Below are 15,286 nucleotides of genomic sequence, written 5' to 3'. Positions count from 1 at the left end.
TAAAGATCAGTCCCACCTTCCCTTATGGAGAAGCAGACATGAGCAGGTCAGGTGGTCTGCTATTCCCATCTCTTTCAGAATTTTCCAGTTTGTTGTGATCCACACTGTCAAAGGCTTTGGCATAGTCAATAAAGCAGAAGTAGATGTTTTTCTGGAACTCTCTTGCTTTTTTGATGATCCAAAGGATGTTGGCAATTTGATCTCCGATTCCTCTGCCTTTTCTTAATCCATCTTGAACACCTGGAAGTTCTCGGTTCACGTACTATTGAAGCCTGGCTTGGAGAATTTTGAGCATTACTTTGCTAGCGTGTGAGAATAGTGCAATTGTGTGGTAGTTTGAGCATTCTTTGGCATTGCCTTTTTTGGGGATTGGAATGAAAACTGACCTTTTCCAGTCCTGTGGCCACTGCTGAGTATTCCAGATTTGCTGGCAAATTGAGTGCAGCACTTTCACAGCATCATCTTTGAGGATTTGAAATAGCTCAACTGGAATTTCATCACCTCCACTAGCTTTGCTCATAGTGATGCTTTCCAAGGCCCACTTGACTTCACATTCCAGGATGTCTGGTTCTAGGTGAGTGATCACACCATCGAGATTATCTGGGTCGTGAAGATCTTCTTTGTACAGTTCTTCTGCCTATTCTTGCCACCTCTTCTTAGTATCTTCTGCTTCTGTTAGGTCCATACCAGTTCTGTCCTTTGTTGGGCCCATCTTTGCATGGAAAGTTCTTATTTTCTCCCAGGGTGAGAAGAAACAGCTAGCTCCCAAAGTGACCACCCTTCATGCTGCTCTTTCCCCACCTGCCTGTGTATTCATCTGCCCTGTGAGCCTGACCACCTGTTAGCTCTTTCCCCCAGAGGCAATTCCCCAAGGCCACTTGGCTTACTGCTTTTGTTATAATCTGTGAGTCTCATTCTGAGACACACACCATTCCTTACACAGAGCAGCAGCCAGCACACTCCTTGTCATTTGCCATATTTCTGCCAGCTTCCTATTCCTCCTTCCCTGCTCTATCCCATGGGCCTCTCTAACCCCCATCAAGAACAACTGGCAAGAAACCACTGACTGGACGTTCAGAAGACCAGGTTTCCCAGCTCTACTCTGCTCCGTGAATTCCCTGGTGGCCTCCGTTCCTCAGCTGTTATTTAAGGGGTTTTGACCAGGATCAAACATCCCATGACTCGGGGTTCTGAAAAAGGCAGAGGGACCAAATTCAGAAATGGGCAGGAGAGGAAACTAGGATAAAACCAGAGAGAGAAGAGAGGACAGAAGTGAAGAGGAGGGGAGGGGAGAAGAGAGGGGGAAAGGGCCAGAGGGGAGATGTGATTTGGATGAAGTAAAAGGAAAGCGGTGATGGAGTGACCACGAGCAGCAGCTGCTGCTGCTGCTGGTGAGGCAGACCTGAAGACCATCTTCGCCTACAAGCCCCACCCCCGCCCATCTAGCTCGGGCGTGTCCCCTGCTCCAGGCCTCCTACGGCTGATGAGCACGTCCCAGACTTGCTGGGGCTCCAGCCCCAAGACTCAGGCCTCTCCCTCCGCTCCTGGTCTCTCGACTCCAGTCCCTGGCTCTCGCCCTCTGCTGCTTCCTCCGCTCTGTACTTCTGAGGCCCTGACTCATTCTGGTCACTCCTTTTCCTTATGGTCCCCTCGAGCTGGAGGCAGGATTGGGGGTGTGGGGGCCAGAAAAGAGGGCTGGGGTGGAGGAGAAGGTGCTGCCCGCTGGGGATGGGGGCACTTACCCCGCACCTCCTGCCCTGCTCTTGCTGTCTCTGCAGGCGGCCCCGAAGCTGAGCGTCCCCAGGACAGGGTACGAGGTTGACCCAAGGTAGGAGGCTGCAAGAGTTTGTAGGGCAGGTCGGGGAAAGTGGGCACCAAGAAAGCAGCCTTGCTCTGCTCCAGCAACTTCTTAAGGAAGGCCCTGGCTTCCAGGTCCCATGGGGCCCCTGCGATGGGAAGCCGGGCACCACGCAGGGCTCCGTGGGGTGGGGCTCCGTGAGGGCGGGACTCCGTGCGGCGGGACTCCGTGGGTCGGGGCTGTGGGGGCAGGGCTCCGTGGGAGCAGGTATCCAGTTGGTGGGGTTCCATGGGGCGGGGCCTCCAGGACGGGCTTCTGGTTGGCTAGGCTCCAGAGGGGCGGAGCTCCACAGGAGCAGGGGTCAGGACCCGCTTGGCTGGGGTGCAGAGGCGCCGGGCCCGTGCGCAGGCTGCTCTGCTCTGCCGTCCAGGAAGAACAGCCGGCCAGGGTATTCAGGGCTTCTCTCACCCACACCAGGGTCCTCCCAGGACCTCTTAGGGGTCTGGGGCGCTTCCCCAGTATGAGGGCGGCACAGCCCGCTCCATGGCCCCTGCAGCCCGAGGGTCCCTGGAGAAGACAGAGGCTGGCTGCCACCCAGCCACTGGGGCAGGTGGTCCTGGAGGGAAAGGCCGCACACCTGGAGGAGGCCCTGCACCTCAAGCCAGGTAAGCACCGCTCGAGAGCACGGCAGGGGCGTAAAGCACAGGCGCACAGAATGGGGGGTGGGGTCGCGTGCGCTGGGGTCCAGGCTGCAGGGCCTTGGCCTGTGTGCCCAAAATCCTGACCTGAGGGTGGAGGTTCACCTGCGCTTGGCATCCCTGAATTTTGCCTCCTCGCAACAGTCCGCTAATCTTGTGCAAAGAGCCAGCTGGCTGGGTCCAGCTTCGTTTTAAGATCTTTCCAACAAATATTTGGTCCCCGCTTCTGCTCCTGGTACCATTCTTTTCCCCGGACATTATACACAAAAGCGACCTAGTTTTGCCCCAGGCCCTCCACCTCGCCTTGGTATAATCAGATGTCAAGTTCTGTAGATTGTCCTTCACAATCCATCCGAATTCATTTTGTTCACAAATTATTTTGAAGACCACTAAGCAGAGACATTACTTTGCCAACAAAGGTCCGTCTAGTCAAAGCTATGGTTTTTCCAGTAGTCATGTATGGATGTGAGAGTTGGACTGTAAAGAAAGCTGAACACTGAAGAATTGATGCTTTTGAACTGTGGTGTTGGAGAAGACTCTTGAGAGTCCCTTGGATAACGAGGTCCAATCAGTCCATCCTAAAGGAAATCAGTCCTGAATATTCATTGGAAGGACTGATACTAAAGCTGAAACTCCAAAACTTCGGCCACCTGACCCAAAGAACTGACTCATTTGAAAAGACCCTGATGCTGGGAATGATTGAAGGCAGGAGGAGAAGGGGATGACAGAGGAGGAGATGGTTGGATGGCATCACGGACTCAATGGACATGAGTTTGAGTAAGCTCTGGGAGTTGGTGATGGACAGGGAAGCCTGGCGTGCTGCAGTCCATGGGGTCACGGCTAAAGTGAACCATAATGTAAGGCCTTCCCTGTGGCTCAGGTGGTAAAGAACCTGCCTGCAATGCAAGAGACTTGGGTTCAATCGCTGTGTCAGGAATATCCCCTGGAGAAGGGAATAGCTACTCACTCCAATATTCTTGCCTGGAAAACTCCAGAGGAGCCCGGCAGGCTATATAAGTCCATGGGATTGCAAAGACTCGGACATGACTGAGCAACTGAAACGTTCACTTTTCACCATAATCTAAAATTAATACTTTAGAACTTATTTGGACCACAGGCCAGCATATATGAATATGACCTAAAATAGACCTAAAATATCAACATAGAACCTAGAGTTCCATAGTGTATCTCTCCATGCACAGGAACTAGAGGAAAATGTGGTCACCTCCAGCAGAGAGGGGTACAAGGGGGCGGGCAAGAAGAGGAGTTATTGAGTCCAGGAGACAGGTCTTGCCATAGCTTTGGCATTGCCACTTTCCCTCTCTCCCAGTCAACTTCCAATCTGGTCAGTCTTTGCAAAATATTGCTTTAATTTTGAAGATTAAAAGGGACAGATTACTGTTTCCTAGATGCTAAGTTAGGCATTTTAATTTTTATTTGGAAAAATGAAGAATCATTGTAAGAAATGGAACAGGAGCTAGTAATGTTGAGTGAGCATGTTGGCCTAGAAATCGAAAGGTTTGTTTCCATAACTTGGATAACAAGTTTTCTGGAAAGAATGAAGAAAAAATTATATATATATATATATTCATTCCCTCTAGGAAACTTCTATTTTATATATATATATAAAACATAAAATATATATAATATATATGCATTTTGAATGATTTTTAGATGACTGACAAATGGTTGCAGTAATGTCTAGTAATCTAGATTTTCTAATATGAGGCCAATTTTGGACAAAATAGTGAATTAATGCAGTTTATCTTCAGTGCCTTGAAGTTCTTTATTTGTTGCCACTTGAGGTGTTCCTTTCTCAACTCAACCACCCCAAACCTTCATATCCTTCTATAACCTCCTTTCAAATCCTGTTCTTAAGTACTTTTGGTCATACTAAGGCGTCAGTTACTGATATCAGCTCAAATTGAACATCTTCCCTCTAAAATTTATAGGTGAATATATATAAAATCCTCTACTGGTACTATCTTTGTATTTTTAGCAAAGTCCTTGGCTTTCACTGACTGGGCAAATAAACATTAATACAGGAATAGATGAAAAATAAATGATTGGATGGAGGCGTAGAGGAAAAAGAAACAACAAAAATGACTAGAAAGGCGAACTAGAGTGGAGAATGAAGGGAAAAACCAGCATTAAATTGCTGGTATTAACCATTGGAGAAGGCAAGTCCTGGGGGTAGATAGTGGTGTCTTCCAATATTCAATAAAATAACATCGTATACAATTGTGCTGATGGTTAAGTCACACATATGAATAATAACCACTTTATAATGAAGGATACAATGAGTAGTCCCATGTTTTCTTGTTCTTTAATATTTTTGTGTCAGGCAGCTATCTGCGAGGTGTTGTAAAATAAGTTTTCACCTAAAATTACATGTACTTATCACTAATGCTGTTACATATATGTGCATACACCAATTATGCCTATACATATATACAAATTGAAGCACATGGCTTAATTTAATAATAATAAAAAAAAACTAGACATTTTTGCAGCAGTTAAAAGTCCTCATTTTAAGTCAATAGAATTTTAGGGGAGAAAATTTCCTTAACTAAATTCCATCATTTTAGGGTAAAAATTCTGAATGTGGAAGCATTTTCTGAAACTGAATGTATGCTATCATTGATAATCATATTGGAATAAAAGAATATCCTTTATCCACCTTATAGTGCATGTGACTAAGTAACAAAGCTAACTATACAGTATGGAAAATTTTCTTCTGCTTTCTGACATAAATTCATCTAATGATTTGCCTGGCCTGGAAAGCTATTTTTTTTCCCTAAGCTTTCCTCCTCATGTCTTATTCAGCATACATTTTGAGGACAGCTGGAGAAGTCTATAATGAGTTACATTAATAACTGAAGATGGAGACTGATGGGCATTCTTGAAGGGAGGGGGAGATAAAAACTGAGAATATGCAGATGTTTGGGCACAGCGAGGAGTGAATTAGTAATGAGTGTGGCATAACTAAGATCAGAGATGAAGACACAGTCAAAGGCTGCCAGGCGATGTGACTTAGCACCATAGCAACATCTGACATCCTGGAATGCCACTGCCTTGAAGCCACACAGCACATCAATTCAATTACCCCACCTGGAGAAGAATGGGAGGAAAAATTCACTCAAACTGACTCTTGTGTTTTACCTCTAGGAGAATTTTCGTCAATGGGAAGCTGTTTTTATTTAAAAAGTCAGGCAATCTAGAAGAAGCCAGCATTTCATTATATAAGAGGGTAGACCAGAAGGTAAAAGAATTTGAAAGGAAAATTAATTTTCCACAGAAATCGGGATGGGAGCAGTGCATAGAGTAAGAATTTCACTTAGGTTTTCTGTCACAGTTAATCTTTAATGAGCAAATGATGATCTCTTGTTAAATGATATAAAAAATTAAGCAAAAGTGAGACTTTCATAAAATTATTTTTAAAAAGATTTTCAAGCAGTAAACTTTGACGCTCAGTTGTGTCCAACTCTTTGTGACCCCATGGACTATACAGTCCATGGAATTCTCCAGGCCAGAATACTGGAGCAGGTGGCCTTTCCCTTCTCCAGGGGATCTTCCCAACCCAAGTATTGAACCCAGGTCTCCCACATTGCAGGCAGATTCTTCACCAGCTGAGCCATAAGGGAAGCCCAGGAATACTGGAGTGGGTAGCCTATCCCTTCTCGAGTGGCTCTTCCTGACCTAGGAATCCAACCAGGGTCTCCTGCATTGCAGGTGGTTCTTTACCAACTGAGTTATCATGGAGCCCAAACTTTGATCAGGAATGCTATTTTCTATGCATTTTTATATTTTCTTTTAATATTTCTGTTTTCTACAATGTATCTGTACCCCCAACTGCAGTATTATCTGTCTTAATCTTATCTATTCTACTTAAAATTATATTCCTTGTCAATGCTCTGGGTTTTTTTATTTGTTTTTTGTTTTTTTATCACTGGTATTTCTTAATTCCATAAGATATCACCTATGATAAGGCAAAGCTCTTTTCATGCTCATTTAAATCTCATAAAACTACCGGGACAGAGGTGAGAGAGTTGAAAGCAGATAAATATTGATTTAAGTGTAATTCTTTGTCTGTAGAAACAGATGACTGTGTAGATTTTACCAAAATCGATTTTCAACTCTACTTTTAGGCCTTTTGCAGAGGGAACAGGGAGGAGGGAGTGTTGTGTGAAGCATAAGTGGATGTGTGTCCAGGAAGAGCTCTTATTGAGTGTGTAGTGACGGGCAGAGGGATGTGCCAGGTTTGTGCCCCTACCTGGATTCATCACTGACTGTATCCACTGCAGATGCAGGCGAGTGCATTTGTAATGGAAAAGCTCAGATTGACATTCCTCTGTTCTGGTTCATTAAAGAGGATAAGTAATGCTCTGAGGCCAAATGAAAAAATAACCCAAAAGGAAACTCAAAAAGAAAAATGTTCTGAGGGACTGAAGAACACGTGAAAGAACATGACTCAGCACAGAAAGTGGATATAAAATAGATTGGAAACTCCTATGAACGAGGATTCACGGCTTCTGAAGAAGCATCATCTTGCCTTCAAGGCAGTCAGTCCTTTGTTCCAGCACAACACGTCCAATTACTCTCAGGTGCATCTCCTAAAGCATCCCTGATCTTGAGCAAACACAGCATGTGATGGACACTTTTCACCTGTTGTTGTTTAATTGCTAAGTCGTGTCCAACTCTTTGCAACCCAGTGGACTGCAACAGGCCAGGCTTCCCTGTCCTTCAACATCTCCCAGAGTTTGCTCAAACTCATGTCCATTGAGTCAGTGATGCCATCCAACCATATCATCTTCTGCAATCCCCTTCTCCTCCTGCCTTCAATCTTTCCCAACATCAGGATCTTTTCTAATGAGTTGGCTCTTCGAATCAGGTGGCCAAAGTATTGGAGCTTCAGCTTCAGCATCAGTCCTTGCAATGAATATTCAGGACTGATTTCCTTTAGGATGGACTGGTTTGATCTCCTTGCAGTCCAAGGGACTCTCAGGAATCTTCTCCAACATCACAGTTTAAAGACATTAATTCTTTGCCACTCTTTATGGTACAACTCTCACATCCATATATGACTACTGGGAAAACCATAGCTTTGACTCTATGGACCTTTGTAGGCAAAGTAATGTCTCTGCTTTTTAATATGCTGTCTAGGTTTGGCATAGCTTTTCTTCCAAGGAGTAGGCATCTTTTAATTTAATGGCTGTAGTCACCATTTGCTGTGGTTTTGGAGCCCAAGAAAATAAAATCTGTCACTGCTTCCATTGTTTCCCCATCTATTTGCCATGAAGTGATGGGACAAGATGCCATGATCTTCATTTTTTGAATGTTGAGTTTTAAGCCAATGTTGAGTTTTTCATTCTCTTCTTTCACTTTCATCAAGAGAATCTTTAGTTCCTCTTTGCTTTCTGCCATAAGGGTGGTGTCATCTGGTACCTGAGGTTATTGATATTTCTCATAGCAATCTTGATTCCAGCTTGTGCTTCATCTAGCCTGACATTTCACATGATGTACTCTGCATAGAAGTTAAATAAACAGGGTGATAATATACAGCCTTGACATACTCCATTCCAAATTTTGAACCAGTCCGTTGTTCCATGTTCGATTCTGACTGTTGCTTCTTGACCCCCATACAGGTTTCTCTGGAGGCAGGTAAGGTAGTCTGGTATTCCCGTCTCTTTAAGAATTTTCCATAGCTTGTTGTGATCCAAGCAGTCCAAGGATTTAGCATAGTCAGTGAAGCAGAAGTAGATGTTTTTCTGGAATTCTCTTGCTTTTTCTGTGATCCAGCAGATGTTGGCAATTTGATCTCTGGTTCCTCTGCCTTTTTTAAATCCAGCTTATACAGCTGGAGGGGCTTTCCTGATGGCTCAGATCGGTAAAGAATGTGCCTGCAGGGCAGGAGACCGCATTCTATCCCTGGGTTGGGAAGACCCTCTGGAGAAGAAAACGGCTACCCACTCCAGTGTTCTTAGCCAGAGAATTCCATGGACACAGGGGCATGGTGGGCTACAGTCCATGGGGTCACAAAGAGTCAGACATGACTGAACAACCAATGCACTAATGCACCAGGCAGTAAAAAGTGGGAGGCTCTATGGCCTCTTTTCCTTTCTTCTTCTCTGACTTCTTCAGTCCAAGCTTTGCACTGTTTCTGTTGAAATAATTTTCTAAACAACTTTGTACCATTCAAGTCATTGGCAAAAGTCACATCCACAGTTCTCTTTAAGATAAACCTTTCTATAGGGTGGCCTCCTTCTGTAATGGCTGAGGAGCAATTCCCTTCAATTTTCTTGATGCTCTCTGGTTTGATTGAAGGCCTGTGAAGCACACCGTTTGTCTCTTGGGACTGAGCACTCTGACCTTTTAATCTTTCTGAGGTTTTACCAAAAGTTTGTATCGTCTCATTCTTGGCCTTTCCTCTGATGCATGCTTTCCTGCCAGGAAAAAAAAAATCTTACCTTTAGCATCTTTTGCCATCTGGAAAGGCTAGGAACTTTTAAATCATCAAGCACTGGTTCCTTTTTGTTTGACAGTTCTCCACTTAATTTACTTTACTCCCTTCACATCTTACCATCAGCAGTGAGCAGAAACCAAGTAACATTCCCATGGCTTTGCTTGGAAAGCTCCTTAACTGTATATCCAGCTTTACGACTCACAGGTTCTGCCTCCTGTGCAGGTCCAAGAGGCAATCTCATCAGACTTTCTGCTGCTACATAACAGGGATTCCCATCCCTCTGGTTTCCAGTAACATGTTCCTCCCTTCCTCAAGCATTCTTAAAATCCAGATTTCTATAAACAGTTTATTCAAGGAAAATCAGACTCTCTACCGTGCTCCCCAGAATTCTCTGGGACCAGCCTCTGCTCACTGTCCAGTTTCAAAACCAACCTTGTGTTTTCGGTGTTTGTTACAGCAGCAACCAGCTTTCAGAAGCCCAAACCTGTATTTGCTTTTTTCTTGCTGTGCAACTAAATACAACAAATTTAACTGCTTCAAACACACACACATTTATTATCTCACCGTGTCCATGGGTCAGTAGTCTGGGCAAGACTTAACAGGTACCCTGCTCAGAGTCTTGGGTGGCAATGAAGGTGTCAGCTGGGCCTCATTCTCATCTGGAGACTCCCCTGGAAAAGAATCTACTTCCCAGCTCACATGGGTTGTGGGCAGAATCCATTTCTCAGCTGGCCTCTGATAGAGATGGGCCTTCAGCAGGCTGCCAGCTGCAGACCACTGTTAGGTCCTAGAGGCCGTCTTCCTGTCCTGCGTCTGCCTGCAGTTCCTTGCAAAGTCAGCTTCATCAACCTGACTGCTTTCTCCATCAACTGAGCAAGAAGAATCTCCCACTGCTGTTGGCTGAGACAGACTCCCCTATAACGTCATCACAGGAATGCTGACTCGTCACCACCTTCTGGTTCTGCTGATTCGAAGCAAGTCACAGGTCCCCTCCACACACAAGGGGAGGCGGTCACCCACAGCATGGACACAGGCCCCTCCCAGGGCCTGTCGGCCACACATGGCCTCCTCCACGTTCCTTCCTTGTCATCGTTTGTGCGTATCGTTAGAAAACAAGTACTTTCACGTGGAAGGTGTCCTAGTCCACTTGATCTGCTATAACCTTTTACCATAGATAGAGTGGATCTTAAAATAAATTTATCTCCCACAGTCCTTGGGAGATTAGGGCGCCAGTGTGGCTGGGCTCTGGTGAGAGCTGGGTTCCTCACTGTGCTATCACCTGCTGGAAGAGGCAGGGTCACCCTCTGGGGTCTCTTTCCTGAGGCCACTCACCCCATTCGTAAGGGCTCCATCCTCAAGATGGAATCACCTCCCAGTGGCCCCACCTGGGGCTGAAAATTTCAACCTATGAACTATAGGGAAACATAAACATTCATTTCATTGGAGAAGATGTAAGAAGGGGAACTGAAATTTGACTCTCCTTTTTCCTCCTTGCAACCTCTACAGAGAAGGTTGAAGCTATGGGAAACGTCTGTTCATTTTCAAAAGTTCAGCTATCTGTGTTGTTCCTGGGCCCCGTGACCACAGGCAACCAAGGTGACTACCTTCAGTTTTAAGAAGTTTATACAGTTACATCACGGGCAGTACGTGGTGTGAGTTACACCCTTCAGGGAATCATTAGGACACTGTGACTATCTTCTGTAAGGAAGAGAAAGCTTTATTGGCTGAGAATTTCAGTTTTGAATATTCATCATAAGCATTTTCTGGATAGAAGCAGCTGGACTGTTAAAGCACAGCTATTGGTTATAGAAAATTAAATAATTTGGGGGTCCAATTGTGTTCCTAAAGTGTTTTCCCCAAAATTAAATGTCCTTTAGAGGAAGATTGAGATTAACATATACACACTACTCTCTCTCTCTCTCTCTCTCTATATATATATATATATAAGTATACACATATATAAAGTACTATAGACTCTATATACATAAAATAGATAGGACTCCCTGGTGGCACAGTGCATAAGAATCCTCCTGCCAATGCAGGGAACACAGGTTCAATCCCTGGCCTGGGAAGATTCCACATTCTGTGCAGCAACTAAGCCTATGCACCACATCTACTGAGCCCATGTGCTGCAACTACTGACGTCTGCGTGCCTAGAGCCTGTGCTCCACAACAAGAGAATCATTGCAGGAGTAGTCCCCACTCACCACAACTAGAGAAAGCCCTCAAAAAGCAATGAAGACCCAGCAGAGCCAAAAATTTTAAAACTACAAATATTTTTAAAAGTAGATACTCAACATGGACCTACTGTATAGCACACTAGCGTACTGTATAACTCAGTACTCTGCCATGGCCCATATGGGAAAGAATCTAAACAAGAGTCGATATATGTGTATGTACAACTGGTTCACTTTGCTGTACAGCAAAAGGAGCACAACTTTGTACATCAACGATAATCCAAGACAAATTAAACAAAAACAAACAAACAAACAAATGCTCTTTAGAGATTTAAGACATTGGATCTCAGTCCTTCAGTCATCAATGAGGATTTAGAAGTTATCTTAATCTTTAGTATATTTTTTAAAAAGCCCAAGGCCAGGCCTGTTTTAGCACTGTTCTTTGCTTTTTGAAGATGAAGTGTAAAAGATCAAGAAGAGAACTGAAGAGCCTTGCAGCACAGCTCTGGGCTGAGTTGATAGGGTTTAACTTCCTCCCTGTATCCTGCTAAGGTGCAGGTGCCGGGGGCCAGAGCCTGCTAGCACAGCCTCCCCACCTCCTTCTCCCTTTCCTCATTCCTCTAACCTTTATTGGGCACCTTTGATTCCTGCTGACACCTGGTAAAAAGTTTAACACACAGGGTTGCTACCCTCAGGTGTCCCTCTGAGAAACTTTGCATGGTAGTTTCTGTGCTGTTTTTTTAGCAGAAAAGTTTCAAATCACAAAAAACTTCTCTCTAGCATTTTATTGTTTTGAGATCTGGTTACCAAGTGGCTCTTGGAAGAAAGAAGCACCCGCCAGCCCAGCTCTCAAGTGGGACTTTTGAAATCAGGCTTAAAGGTTCTCAGATATCATTGCTGATTGCTTGACCATATTCACATATCTGGCTTAAGTTCAGAAGGTTTTGTTTGCCAGAATTTTTTTTAATCAGCTCTGTTTCCGTCAGCAGCCGTGTTATGACGTGAGCAGCGCTGTTTCCTGCTCCATGGTTTTGTCTCTCTAACAGGGCTGTCAAGTGTCTTTGGAGGTTCAGGCTGTGTCTTATGAGAATGATGCCGGGCACACAGTAGGCCTTCATAACAAACACGCCCTCAGATAGAACGAATCTCTAATATTCTAATACCACGTACTTTTCCCACTCTTAATTGTAGGACTAAATCCAGGCTGACATTGGAAACTCTGAATTTTATGACGCATTTTTCCTTTGACAAAGTGATCACTTTAATGATTCAAACAAGAATCATGAAGTACAGTACAAATCTCCTAATCCAACCTACAAACTACCGTGTTTCACACAGTATTAACACTCTATCACTAGAACATCATCAGGCCATACTGACTAATAAGGAAGGCATTTCCTGGCAGCTAATGACCAGCACAGGGGAGTTGGCTCTTGACACAAGGCCAGCAGCCCACGGCCCAGCTGGCTACTCCCAAAACCGGACATGCCGGGCCTCCCTCAGAGGTTACAGGGTATTTATTTATAAACTGTTAGTATAGTAACAAGCAGAGGAAAATGAAGTCATGTTTAGGTGCTGTTCAGTTGGAAGTACCCGTAGGTGTGTTATGGCACTTAGCTGTTGTAATTGGATGCCCCAGATTTTTCTTCCTCTGTCTGGGTGACAACTAGTCAACACTTAAAACTTTGAACATTAAATGAAGTCTGCTTTTGGAAGTGCACAAGCTGTATAAAGGTAAGAATAGCAACATCAATAAAGCTGGCATTTAGTTAGCATTGACAGGGTGCCAAGGTCCATGCACTAGTGGTAAAGAACCCTCCTGCCAATGCAGGAGCTGTAAGAGATGCAGGTTCAATATCTGGATTGGGAAGATCCCCTGGAATAGGAAATGGCAACCCACTCCAGTATTCTTGCCTGGAGAATCCCACGCACAGAGGAGCCTGGTGGACTGCAGTCCATGGAGTCGCCAAGAGTCGGACACCACTGAGCATGCGTGTACTGCAGGTCAATGAAGACCACTTTGAACTGGAGGATGGATTCGGCAGAGTGGCTCTAAACCACAGGAAGGGGCACAGCACAGGTGGGCGAAAGCAGCTTGCCCCAAATTCATAAGTAGTTCGCAGCGGAGCTTGGATTTAAGGCAGTGAAGTCCACCTCCAAATGCCTTGAGGTGAACTGCTATTCTGCATTGTCCCATCTCCACCAATAGCAAAACAAAACAGCAACTGTTAACAAAGGATGAAACCCCAAAATCTCGCATGCTCTATACCATATTATGCATATAAAAGATCACCTCAAATTTTTCAATAAAAAATATTTGGAAGTTATAAAAATGTCCTTCAGTTCACTTATGTAACACCCAACACGTGAGACAAAATAAACAATTTTTTAAATTTAAAAAGCACATCATCGATGAGGCTGTTTTCACAATCTATGACAATTCTGCAAGATGTTTTCAACTCACCATGATAACTTTTCCAGAAACTTACAGTGAGAATTTACAAGTAGGGATAACGAGGAGAGAGACACAGGGGACACAGGGAAGTTTCCTTTCCAGAAAGAGCTCCCTTACTGTCTGAAAACTTGACTCTTCTTCTAGCAGTGCCATCCACTTATTGGCAATCCGCTTAACAAATTCCCATTACTGAAATAAAAGCACCCCCAGAGAGGCAGGACAGTCTCCTATGGTGTCTTGCATCAAGTTAAAAGTGATTCCATTGAGCTTTCTTTTAATATCTAGCTAGTTGTTAAGGTATTGCCATGGGTTTGTCTAGTTGTAAATGATGGTTGAGATAGCAGTGGAGGCTGAGCTGTTTTGGAACATTAGAAGCTGCTTGGTCTTAGCTGTCCTGTGCCCGACCACAGCGGTCCTCCCCCAGGACCGGAAGGTGGTGAGGGCCGGGAAAGGAGAGGGGGAGATTCTCTCAGGTGGGCAGCATCGGGGCCTCCACGTGCACTTTCTTTTGAGATTCAAGATATTCAGACCCTCCTCTACTCTTTTATAGTTGAAGTATTTGTTTATTACTTTACAGTATTGTGTTAGTCTCAGGTGTACAACACAGTGATTCAGTTACACACACACACACACACACACACACACACACACACACACACACACACACACACACACACACACACACACACACACACACACACACCCCAATCTGGACAGCACATTAAAAAGCAGAGACATTACTTTGCCAACAAAGGTCCCTCTAGTCAAAGTTATGGTTTTTTCAGTAGTCATGTATGGATGTGAGAGTTGGACTATAAAGAAAGCTAAGAACCAAAGAATTGATGCTTTTGGACTGTGGTGTTGGAGAAGACTCTTGAGAGTCCCATGGACTGCAAGGAGATCCAACCAGTCCATCCTAAAGGAAATCAGTCCTGAATATTCATTGCAAGGACTGATGTTAGAGCTGAAACTCCAATACTTTGGCCACCTGATACAAAGAACTGACTCATTGGAAAGGACTCTGATGCTGGGAATGATTGAAGGCAGGAGGAGAAGGGGATGACAGAGGATGAGATGGTTGGATGGCATCACGGACTCAATGGAGCTACCAGGGAAGTATATATATAATATATATCTATGTGTATATATAGTATAAATCTATATATATTTATATATGTTGTTGTTGTTCAGTTGCATATATACTATATGTTGTATATATCAGTTCAGTTCAGTAGCTGAGTCATGTCTGACTCTTTGCAACCCCATGGACTGCAGCAGGCCAGGCTTCCTTGTCCATCACCAACTCCCGGAGCTTGCTCAAACTCTTGTCCATTGAGTTGGTGATGCCATCCAACCATCTCACCCGCTGTTGTCCCCTTCTCTTCCCACCTTCAGTCTTTCCCAGCATCAAGGTTTTTTCCAATGAGTCAGTTCGTTGCATCAGGAGGCCAAAGTATTGGAGCTTCAGCTTCAGCATCAGTCCTTCCAATGAATGTTCAGGACTAATTTCCTTTAGGATGGACTGGTTGGATCTCCTTGCATTCCAAGGGATTCTCTAGAGTCTTCTTCAACACCAGAGTTTGAAAGCATCAATTCTTTGGTACTCAGTTTTCTTTATAGTCCAACTATCACATCCATAGATGACTACTGGAAAAACCATAGCTTTGACTAGACAGACCTTTGCTGGCAAAGTAA

The 15,286-nt window shown here is 44.4% G+C and overlaps 1 long non-coding RNA gene across 2 annotated transcripts in view; it reads left to right on the top strand.

Moving 5' to 3' along the window:
- Positions 1-2,154: 2,154 nt before the first annotated feature.
- Positions 2,155-15,286, top strand: part of LOC145504613 (uncharacterized) — a 268,079-nt gene continuing 254,947 nt past the window's right edge. The window contains exon 1 of one of the 2 annotated variants that reach the window (XR_014052333.1): positions 2,155-2,463. This is a non-coding gene — a long non-coding RNA (uncharacterized LOC145504613). The remainder of the gene's footprint in view (positions 2,464-15,286) is intronic. The other variant, XR_014052330.1, reaches the window with a different exon arrangement.

This window comes from Giraffa tippelskirchi, chromosome 5, assembly GCF_054371585.1.
Source record: "Giraffa tippelskirchi isolate mGirTip1 chromosome 5, T2T-mGirTip1v1.2.pri, whole genome shotgun sequence".
NCBI classification, from domain to species: domain Eukaryota; kingdom Metazoa; phylum Chordata; class Mammalia; order Artiodactyla; family Giraffidae; genus Giraffa; species Giraffa tippelskirchi.
This window is presented reverse-complemented; position numbering and strand designations above follow the sequence as displayed.